The sequence below is a fragment of the Pygoscelis adeliae genome, unplaced genomic scaffold (assembly GCF_000699105.1).
Source record: "Pygoscelis adeliae isolate BGI_AS28 unplaced genomic scaffold, ASM69910v1 Scaffold16, whole genome shotgun sequence".
NCBI classification, from domain to species: Eukaryota; Metazoa; Chordata; class Aves; order Sphenisciformes; family Spheniscidae; genus Pygoscelis; species Pygoscelis adeliae.
In genome coordinates, this window is record NW_008825162.1 from 1,245,703 (window position 1) to 1,256,191 (window position 10,489).

The following is a 10,489-nucleotide window of genomic DNA, read 5'->3' on the forward strand; positions in this document are numbered from 1 at the left end:
CTTGAGTCCCCATCCCTGGAGGTATTTAAAAGACGTGTAGATGAGGTGCTTAGGGACATGGTTTAGTGGGCATGGTGGTGTTGGGTTGACGGTTGGACTCGATGATCTTAGAGGTCTTTTCCAACCTTAATGATTCTATGATTTTAAAAAATCGTAGAACCCCAGCATACTGAGCAACAAGTATATAAAACAGCAGATGAAGTCACATGTCAGTAAATCCAATATAACACACTGGGACAGAGAACTCTAGGTTATTTAATGCCACTACCGGAAAAAGGTCTGGTAGTCTCTGAACATACATCTTCAAACACATTTGTTCAGTGCTTTGAAGTGGTCAGGTTAGGAACCATCCAGAATATCAGACTTTTTTTTAATGAAGGGAAGAGAGAGCATAACATATTCTTGTGCTGCTTATACATTTGTGGTGTTCCTATACCTTCAAATTATTCTACCTCATGAAGAACATAAAGCACCAAAAAAGTACAGGTAATATTGATCAGAGTATGGAGCAGCTTCTGCACAAAGAAAGTAAAGAGAATTTTTTAGCTCACAAAACAGGTAAGTATGACAGGGTGTCAGATCAAAGTAAAAAAAAAAAAAAAATCAGGATAGCACAAAGTGACGTGGTATGTCAGATGCCTGAAGTGTTTCCCAAAAGAACACTGGAACATCAAATGAAATTTTAAAAAGTTGCTCTTAAGTACTTCTTTGCCTAGTAAATAATTAAATGAGAGAATTCAATGCCTAAAGACATTTTTGAGACCAAGAAACAAACAGGTTCAAAAATTATTATAAAAATTCATGAAGAAAACAGATCTGTTGAACAGCAGAACTTCCATCTCAAGATGTCTCTAAATTGCAATAGCAGGACAGGAACTATTATTCTACACTTGTGCCAACAGCCCCTTCTTATCTGACAGTAGCAACTACTGAGCTAGACGGACTTCACTTGATCATGTACAAACATCCTCACACAGTGCACTCTCACTGTCTTACCCCTGCAGCTGTATGAAGACCACAGTTTTCCCTAGCAGCTCTTGCAGCTGTGATCTCATTAAAAATACATGCAAATAAGCAGCAGTGAGCTCCATCAAAGAACAGGATTTACACTTGTCAGTAATACAAAAACCAAAAAAACCCCAAAAAATAAACCAGATAAAAGCCCAGAAAACAACTCTCAGACCCTCTGCCTAGAATTACAAGACACGCTTCCTTTTTTGAAGATACAAAGTTTTCATTTGCCTGTTGGAATTCTTTTCACATGTGCAAATGGTAGTTAATAGACGTGACGGAAGTGAGTCACTAACAATCATTTAGGTGTAAGGCTTATAGTCTAAAAACATCATCTAATTCTTTCCCCTTCCACCAAAGAACCACATACACTTACTTATGGCAGAAAGATTTTTGTCAAGACTTGGTCTTCTCAGGCTATCTGACTTAGTATTCCCCTGCCCTTAGCACAAGAAAAAAGTTTCTCAATGACCAAATCTCACCTTCCCCACCCTGTGAGGAACACAGAGAAGAGACTAGACACTTCTTTGCAGCTGGAATATCCTATTTTTTGACTAAGCATTCTAATTCTTTCAATCTTTCATTTTAAAACATTTTCTAGACCACTGCTGTCCTCTGAACACCCTCCAATTGGTTCCCATTTCATTTAGAGCTCAGAACCTAAAACAGTGAGGTACCGTAAGACCCACCAACTCTGACAAGAGCAGAGAGATTACTTGAAATTACTTTTGAGCTCCTGCCCGAGTGCTTTAACCTCTTCCCAGCAGCATGATACTATGTCCTTCCTAGTTTGTGATCCAAAAATTCCAGGTCCTTTTCCACAGAACTGCACCTTACCCTGTTTCTTCCCCCATCACGTACCCATACAGTCCAGCCTAGAGATAGTATGTTGCTTTCATGCTCACTGACACCCTGCTTTGCTCCAGATTATGTCTCCCATTTGCCGAGATTATTCTGAATAGTAATCTCATTCTCCACACCTGTAGTTGTTCCCAGCTCCCCATGGCCTGAAAACTTCCTCAGCATGGCCTTTATTTTATCATCTCAGGCCTCCTGCGAAAAATGTGCAAAGGGAAGAGCTGCCATTTGGTAGCGAACCATGAGGCAAGTGCTCTTTAGGTGCAGTTGCTCAACCAATTTTGCTTCCATCCTGTAGAAGTTTCTACCTCACAGTCACAGGTAAATAGCAAGGCAGATGCTGGAGATTGAATCTCACTGGGCAGAAGAGTACAAGAAGCTGAAGGCAGCTACAGGTTAGGAAAAGCACCGCCAGGCTGGCTGCCACAAGTCACACTCTGCCACCACGCCTCAGGACTCAGTGCTGTGCCCTTGTTAACTCTGAAAAAGGCAGTGCTGCATACAAAATAACAGACACACATGCACCTTGCTTTCAAAGGGTAAAGGTAAATGCACCTAGTTTCATGTTACCTTCCTCGTGCTTACAAATAAAGCAAGCTTTCCTTCCTGTATTTTTCCAGGAATTAAACTTTACTTAAATTAAGTTCCAGCCTGCAAGGAAAGCCAAAGAAAAGCACGGCCTCAATAGAGCATAACTGACCAATGAATTTTCACCGAACTCTCAGTTCTGCAGTGTTGCAACATTTATCTCCACACTAGATCTTAACATAAAAACAGATTGAGCAGATGAGGCTGATAAAAATCATTCTCATGTGGCAGGCACTGCGCTCCAGTATCTCCAACCCTGTAACAAGTTCTACTGGCTAAAGGACAGGACTGTTCTAGAAGTCCAAAGGAATATAAAATGCTAAAATGACTGAAAGTTGGCCGCAAATTGAAAAAAACTAAATACACACATCAGTGACTCAGGCTCATTTTAAAGTGTATATTAGAGTGTATTAAAGAAACCTCTGAACAAACAAGAGCAACAAAAGACAACTTAAGTATTGCATTTTCAAGAGATTTCTTGTCTTAGATGAATAGTGAAGATGGAAACAACTGCTAGGAAAAGTGGCAGCAAGAGTCAACACTGAAATTAAAAAGTAGCTGTAGTAACCTTGATGACTAATGAGTTAGTCTATGCACAGTTAACTTATTTATTTGCTGATTTCTTTCATTCCATTAGATGCAGACTTCTCCAGTTCAAAGGTAGGAAGCAGCCTCCCTTATTTGGAAAAAAAAAAAAAACCTCTGAAGGTAATGTTCATATCTTGATATCCGTCTGCCTTGAGATAAATACATGGCAAGTCAGAATGAACACACACACACACACACACACAAAAAAAAAAATCCAAGCGCAAACTCTCAATCCCGAGGCCGCCTACTGAAGTATCTCTTCAGGGAAGACAGAGGAGGGAAGAATACTGACACAAGTACTGAGGGTCTCTCATCATCACAAAACACCACGTAAGACTCCTCCTTGGAAAGATTTCAGGTCCCGAAACTCTTGCAGCTGCTGCCATTGCACATTTCAACTTAGAAATCCAGAATACTGCTAGGAGCTTCTTCCAGAAACGCTGTATTACCTCTTGAGATTTAAGGACAGCCACAGAAAAACAGAAATCCACAGGATGTGAAATACTTTTAAAAGTCTAGAGGCAGTTTAATTTCTTCTTATGGCCCAACATCAGCCAGAATTTCTCACTGCAGCCAAAACAATTAGATTAAAAATCTGCCATTAGTCTGTAATACATGACAATACTGGTCTCCTCAGGAGAAACATAATCTAGTTCCAAGTATTTATCGCTCTTTGAAAAGAAATTCAAAGAGCAATCAGGGTGTTGCTGCTTCTTTCCTCCTTCATTAAACTAATTATATCCTTTTGGTTCATTAAACCCTCTACTTAGTTAACTCACTGTTCATTCAGTCTTCTTGAGGTCACTTATCTCCTTGGCACCATTGCATCACATATAATGTAGTTTGATTACACAGTATTCTGCACAGAAAACCAGCCCACGAGGAACACAGATCCATGAGGAAGAGAGTCCTGTCCCACCAGCTGACATTCCAGACTGTTACACTGCAGGAAATACAACATATCAGGTGGTTCAGTGAAAGGTGTTGCCTCAAGTCTTTGTTTGGTGTTCCTGAGCTGAATGACTTTTCCTTCACATGCTTCGTATCCTAAAAGATACTCACTGTGATAACTCTCTCTGTTAAATGGGATACAGTTACTCTCACTAGAGTCACCAGAAAGACAGATGTCTGAACTATGCATTTGCACCTTCTTAAACACTTGAAGTGCATAACAAATTTTAACACATACATTTTACAAATGCATACCAGGGCTAACTTTTCAAGATACATGAAGAAACCTACCCTATCTTTTTAGATCCAGTCCGTTTTGTTTGGGTATCATCAGCCTTCCCAGTTATAAAGAACACTCCTTTTGAAGGGTATTATTCTCATTTGAAAATGTATAAATGAATCAAGCTTTAATTAACAGGTGTTATAAAACAAACAGTTAAGAGTTGTGGAAGTTTAACCTCCCAGGTCTCTGGAAAAATGGTACTGAAGTGCACAAGAGCAAAAAAATGTATGCTGGGACTCTTTACATGGAAATTTATGTGCATATGTAAGATTTAGCCTAACTGATCTTTATCGCAACAGATTACTTTTTTTAATCCCTAGTCTTTCATTCTGCATGTCAAAAGTATTCTTTCCAGAAATGATACCAAGCAGCTAACTTTTCATGTACAAGGCCAATGTTCTTCAGGACGTAGCACCATTCATGGATATTCTTCAGAAAAAAAAAAAAATCTTAGGAATTATGTTTGTATTGTAGGCGAGGGTTGTTTAGGTCCCTCAGGATTCTTGCCTTACTGTACTCTGAGACAGGTGAAGGGAATTTGACTGACTACGTCTTTAAACCTGAAATCCCAACTTAATCTGAGAAAAATTCTGCAGTGGGACACAAGCCATCCTACTGTAATAGTCAAATGCTAACAACCATCTGCTTAATCACTGCTTTGGAAATGGCAGCTCCCACCTGCTGAAAGCAGACTAACCACATCCACACCGCAAATCCCTACAACTCCGCTAGGCTCCCCAAGTCTGGTTGGGGAGACTTTGGTGATGAAATACTAGAGCACAAGAGATCACCATGTCACAGCCCATCAGAATGATGTTTTAGTAGCAAGATACGCAGGGTATGCACTGCATGCTTTGTGGAAACATGAAGCCTTAGGTTTGAGGGCACAAGGTATACAGGGATAGGATACCTCCAGAAGACTGTTCTGCATAGGACAGAAATCTGCTGCAGTGTGCATCCGTATTGTGGCTGGAGCAGAGCCTGGAGAAAACAATCCCATCAGCTGTGGGCAGGTTTCCTTTCAGAGGGTACCAGCTGGCTCCAGAAAAGCAGAGTTAGAAAGCACGCAGCATGGAAAACTAGGAGGCCGTGGAGGAAGACAAAGGATTGAATCAAACCAAGATTTTGACCTCAATAAGGATGTGTGTAATTACCTCCTCATATAAAAAAGAATCATTTAGATAAATTACATCTAGATGCCAATTAAATTTGTTAAAATAGTAGTTTCAGATTTACTTAACATAGTCACTGATGAGAGATTTCCCACTCCGATTTCAACATTCACCTAATCCAAAAGGCAGAACTGGGTATTAAAAGGCCTTCCTCTATCTTTGCTGCAGACGTTTAACTCTTTGCAATTCTTTGCTTTTTCGGCTGAACACTTCAACTGCTAACATTTTTCTGTATTTGGCAAATCAGGCATTTCCTTTCACCTGGTGAACTTCAGGTATCACACCGGCTTCACTGGTAAACAACCATATTATGGAAATTACGGAAAAGATATTCTCCTTAGGAGAAAACACACCATTCACAGCATCAACATACAACAAATATACCAACAATAAACAAGTGTGTGTTTTTCTGATTCCATGCTTTATATCTTTTAATCAGTAAAAAGGTGCTCCAAAATTGTATGATTTTCCTTAAAATTGGCTACAAAAGCAACTCTCACAATATTTTGCTGAAGGGATAGCACAATTGTTTTAAGTGTTTAAAGCACAGTGTTTAAGCTGTCACGTTTTTAAAACTTAGCCACTCCACTTGACTGCACCTCTTACCTGGAATTCCTGAAACTTACTTAGGACACAAATACTGTGGGGTACTATTTTACATTCACGAACATTTCAAAGCAGAAGCCACAACTAGGAAGTCAGATGCTATCTGAAAGAAAGCCAAAACATTAAAGAAAGCTTTTGCATAATTCACAAAAGCTGTATTTTAACAGACACAGTGGTAGTACACTACACTAAACAGATTTTAACAAACTTATACAATTTAATAGCAGATAGGAAAATCTTTAGGTATTCAAAGATTAAGAAGGTTTATCCTAAGACCCTACTCTTATTTGTTTATTGGTTCACCAAGGATTAATTTTGTGATTTGCTAGCCCAGTGGCTAACAACCTCCACCAGCTAAGCCATTATTAATGTTATTTTTCTGAGTATTACAGCACCAAATATTCAATACAAATATTCCTACCTTTATTAAATAACCATTAAATCTATGCCCTTTCCCACTCCTGTCTGTTTCATACTGAGAAAACCAACTTATTACTGCCATTCTCAGTTCAAACAGCAAACATTATAAATGTGATGACAAACCATGTAAGTTACAATAAGCTGTCAATGTATGGGATAAGATTTTCCAATTTTTCTAAAGCAAAAAGTTAGGCATAAACAGAGGTGGAGAAAAGCAGCAAAGCTGACAAATCAAGTAGTGAAATTAAGAGATTCACAAATTGAGGATGAAAACCTAAATGCCACCCTCTTTGGAATATGCATTATGTGATCATGTAATTACTTCCAAAGCGCTTTTCTCTGTAAATGCCTGACTCATTTATTACAGAGGATGGAGTGCTCTGGGGATGACTCAGCATTCTGTCAGAGGGGCTCATCTTCACGACTCTATCACACTCACTGCTGTAATTGTATGTCTCCCAGTTTCTAAACAGGCAATTTCAGGGAACAAAGGGCTCATGACTAATGTGCTTTAACACTATTCTGGATTCTATTTCTGCTTCTGGCAAAGACTGCTTACATAATATGCAACGATTCACAAACTTTTCACAGGTTGCCCCTACTTAAAAAAGGTAATTGATTTTTCATTAGGTCTTAATTATGGTAATTTATTTTGATGCTTAAGCTTAATGTCTCTTAATTTCTTAATGTCTCACCTCCTCATGTTAAAACAAATCGCTTCCAAAACCATAATATGAAAAAAAGGTCGTGACACTCTAAGATCAAACGATGATAATTACAAGAGAGTCTGCGAAAGGACTCTCTTCAGACCAAGACTTGAATACCATATAGAAAAATGCCTACTACATGAGAAACTATTAAGTAGTTACTCATTAAGTATTTTCATTAGTAGCATTTAATAAGACAGGGTCCCAAATGGACTACAGTATTGTGCAAGCAATACTGTAAAGCATACCTAGAGGACAGAGTAAGAGTACACATGCAATGTTTTTATTTCTCCCTTAACAGTTGAAAGTTTCATGTGATCGTCTTAATAGAGAGGTACATCACAGAAACGTCTCACAGTACACAACTACTGCTGTTACTCTACATTCACCTTATCAACAACATAAGGGCAAGATTTGGCCTGAGCAGTAACTCTCCCCTCAGCAGAAAATAAGAGCGACCCTATCAGAAAACCTAACGAAATACCCTCACTGCTCAAGGTGCAAGTTCACAACATAGACAAGATTAAGCAGCCAGAGCTGTGTTCTAACAAGCCGACTAATACATTTCAAAGATCAGGAATTCTGACAAACCTGTACAACTGGCCAGAAAACAGTCACTGAACCACAGTACGGTTATGAGTATGGAGAGTTGTCTCTACACACTGCTATGACACTCATCTGTGTGTCGTGAGCTGCTTAGTAACAAGCTCAGATGCAGGAAAGAAAGTTTGAAATTGTATGTGGTTAAACCATTTGGCATTTTCCCTCTAGTGTAGAAAGGCAGCAATGCAAAGGAAGCTGGTTACTATAGAACAAACGGTCATCTGAGATCCAAAGTAGAATGATGCTATGTAGTACAATTCACTCACTTAGATTAATAACAGCATTAAGTCTTAATTTATTGGGAATTTATTTTTATCATCATCAGGGAAACTCACAGGACTGAAAAAATCCCTATTACTCCAGACTCATTACACTCAAAACCAACCTGAACTCTGCATTAAAATTTGCAGAAGGAATTAGAAAAGATTAGTCATGCTCTCAAATATGATTTCATGCTATGAGATTACAGGAATCAAAATCCTCCATCCCACGAAGCTGTCCTAAAAGAAAAAAAAAGAAAGAAAAAAAAACCCACAAAAAAGCCATTTCAGAAGCACCCTTGCTGCTTTTTAAGAACCGTTTCCAGAACTTCCTATGCACTGTACACGACCACACACGTAGCTCTTAAAAAGAAAGGTAACTATCTTCTCTCAAACCCCAGAAACAAAGCTATGAATTCCACTGATTCACTACTAAAAAGTTTCCAAAATAAATCTTTCCAAAGAAATGCTAGTTACCTAACACAAACATTATACAGCAGAAACCTGCCGTGAATTGCAGGTATGTGAAATGCACAGTATTTTAAACCCTTTAACTCCCTAATAAAATGGTGAATACTCAACAATTCCAAGACTATCTCTACTGTATAATAATCCTCGCCACCAAGTTTTCAAAATCCATTTCTATAAGGCAAAGACATCAACACTATAATTAAGACACTACAAAGTGAACAGTTTCATCTTAAGATAGGAGCATATATGCAGTTTACTTCCTGCTGGAATGAACACAGGCTTTCCTCTCTTCTCTTGCTGCTCCCCCCCCCCCCAGAAAAAAAATCCCCTTTCCTTTTCCTGGACCCACTTCCCACACACTGCAAAAAAACTCCTCCCTGTGAAGTGATGACCTCATGCTGCTAGCCCATCTCCTTGTATGGAGCAACTCCGGGCTTGCTGCCAGCTTTCTCCGCCTTCAGGCTGACACGGCAACATACCTTCCTTCACCCCGCTGCTTCCCAGCTGAAAGAACACCGAGAAGCGGCAGTGAGAGGAGGGGGCAAGCCGGGCGGGAAGAGGGGGTCTTCGCACGGACAAAGAACAGACCGCCTGACGCCCGCCCCAGACTCGCATCTAGCATAAACCTACCTCCCATCAGCAAAGCACCTCTCCTCTCCATTGCATGAAGAACTAAACTGAACTCTGAACGCTTTTAAGTATGGAAATACATCCTACCTTACCTCACTGCAGTGCAACCCCACGTAGCTGAGTCTTGCTTCCCCGTGTTCCCAAATGTTACCTCTCCCCCTCTCTTAAAGAAGACCCATCCTACCTTCCTTTGTATCACGCTACTTTAAAATCCTCCCGCCCCTTCTTCGGCCTGTCTTTACTTCCAAGCGTCTGCTCAAAATGATTTCTACATGATCACTTTACACTGGCAATCCAAATATCAACTGAAGAACCTTCCTTTCAAAGATTCAGTTGTGACATGAAGTTGTAGGAAAGCAGTTGTGACATGTAGTTGTAGGAAAGCAGGAAAGGATCTTGCTGATGGTTAACAGTGCTTTTGCTCAGTTAAAAAGTAACCTTGTACATACAAGACCTGATCTTCTCCTTCAAAGAAATCTCCCCAAAGCTCAACTCTTCTGGGGTCAATGTTCCACGCGTGTGTATTTTAAACTTGTAACAGTACTGACAATTTGCTTCAACACATTAAAAAGGAATTTATAAATGGAGTGAACATACACTTGTCTCACCAACAATAATGGTTACTGTAACTCAACCTATAATACGTCCATCTTTTGCAATCTGCTTTGACTGTGAGTGGATTAGAAGTATGGAATGTCCCACCTCCTTGAGTCTTCCAAAGAGTAGCACATACATGCAGTAAATTGTATCAGTCATCTTTTTATTGAACTCTATTTGGTAGGTACAATAACTGAAAATAATACCCAGTAAGTTCTTCTGGTCAAAAAGTTTCAGATGTCGCCCAGGTTTCTCTTACATTGCAACTTGTTAAAAGCTGCATTAAAATACAGCAGAGCATCGCAATCGCTTTGTGCAGGTTTGTTACGAAGTGGGGAAAAGTTACGTCAGCTGCTCGGAAAGCACTGCTGCCTTCTGGCAAACAGAAGACGAGTTGGCTCGTGTAACAAAAGTGTAACAAAACCCTAGGTGTTCACATAGGATGTGTCACTTCCAAGGGTGTATGCTCATGTAAACTCAAGCAAAACAGAAACATACTCCAACATGAAAAGGAATGTTTAATGCCCTCCTATACAATTCGTTCTTAAATACCAAATATGTGAGCATTTAGGATGCCCGCACATACCAAACCCACAAACACACACAGCATAAAAACGCACATGAAAAAAGCCAGGGCAGTAGCACTAAGAAGGCCCTATCTACGCAGGCTCTACATCTACTGTGTAAGTTAAGAAAGTCGCAAAGGTGTACAGCATTGTCACGGGGCGGGGGGGGGGGGGGGAA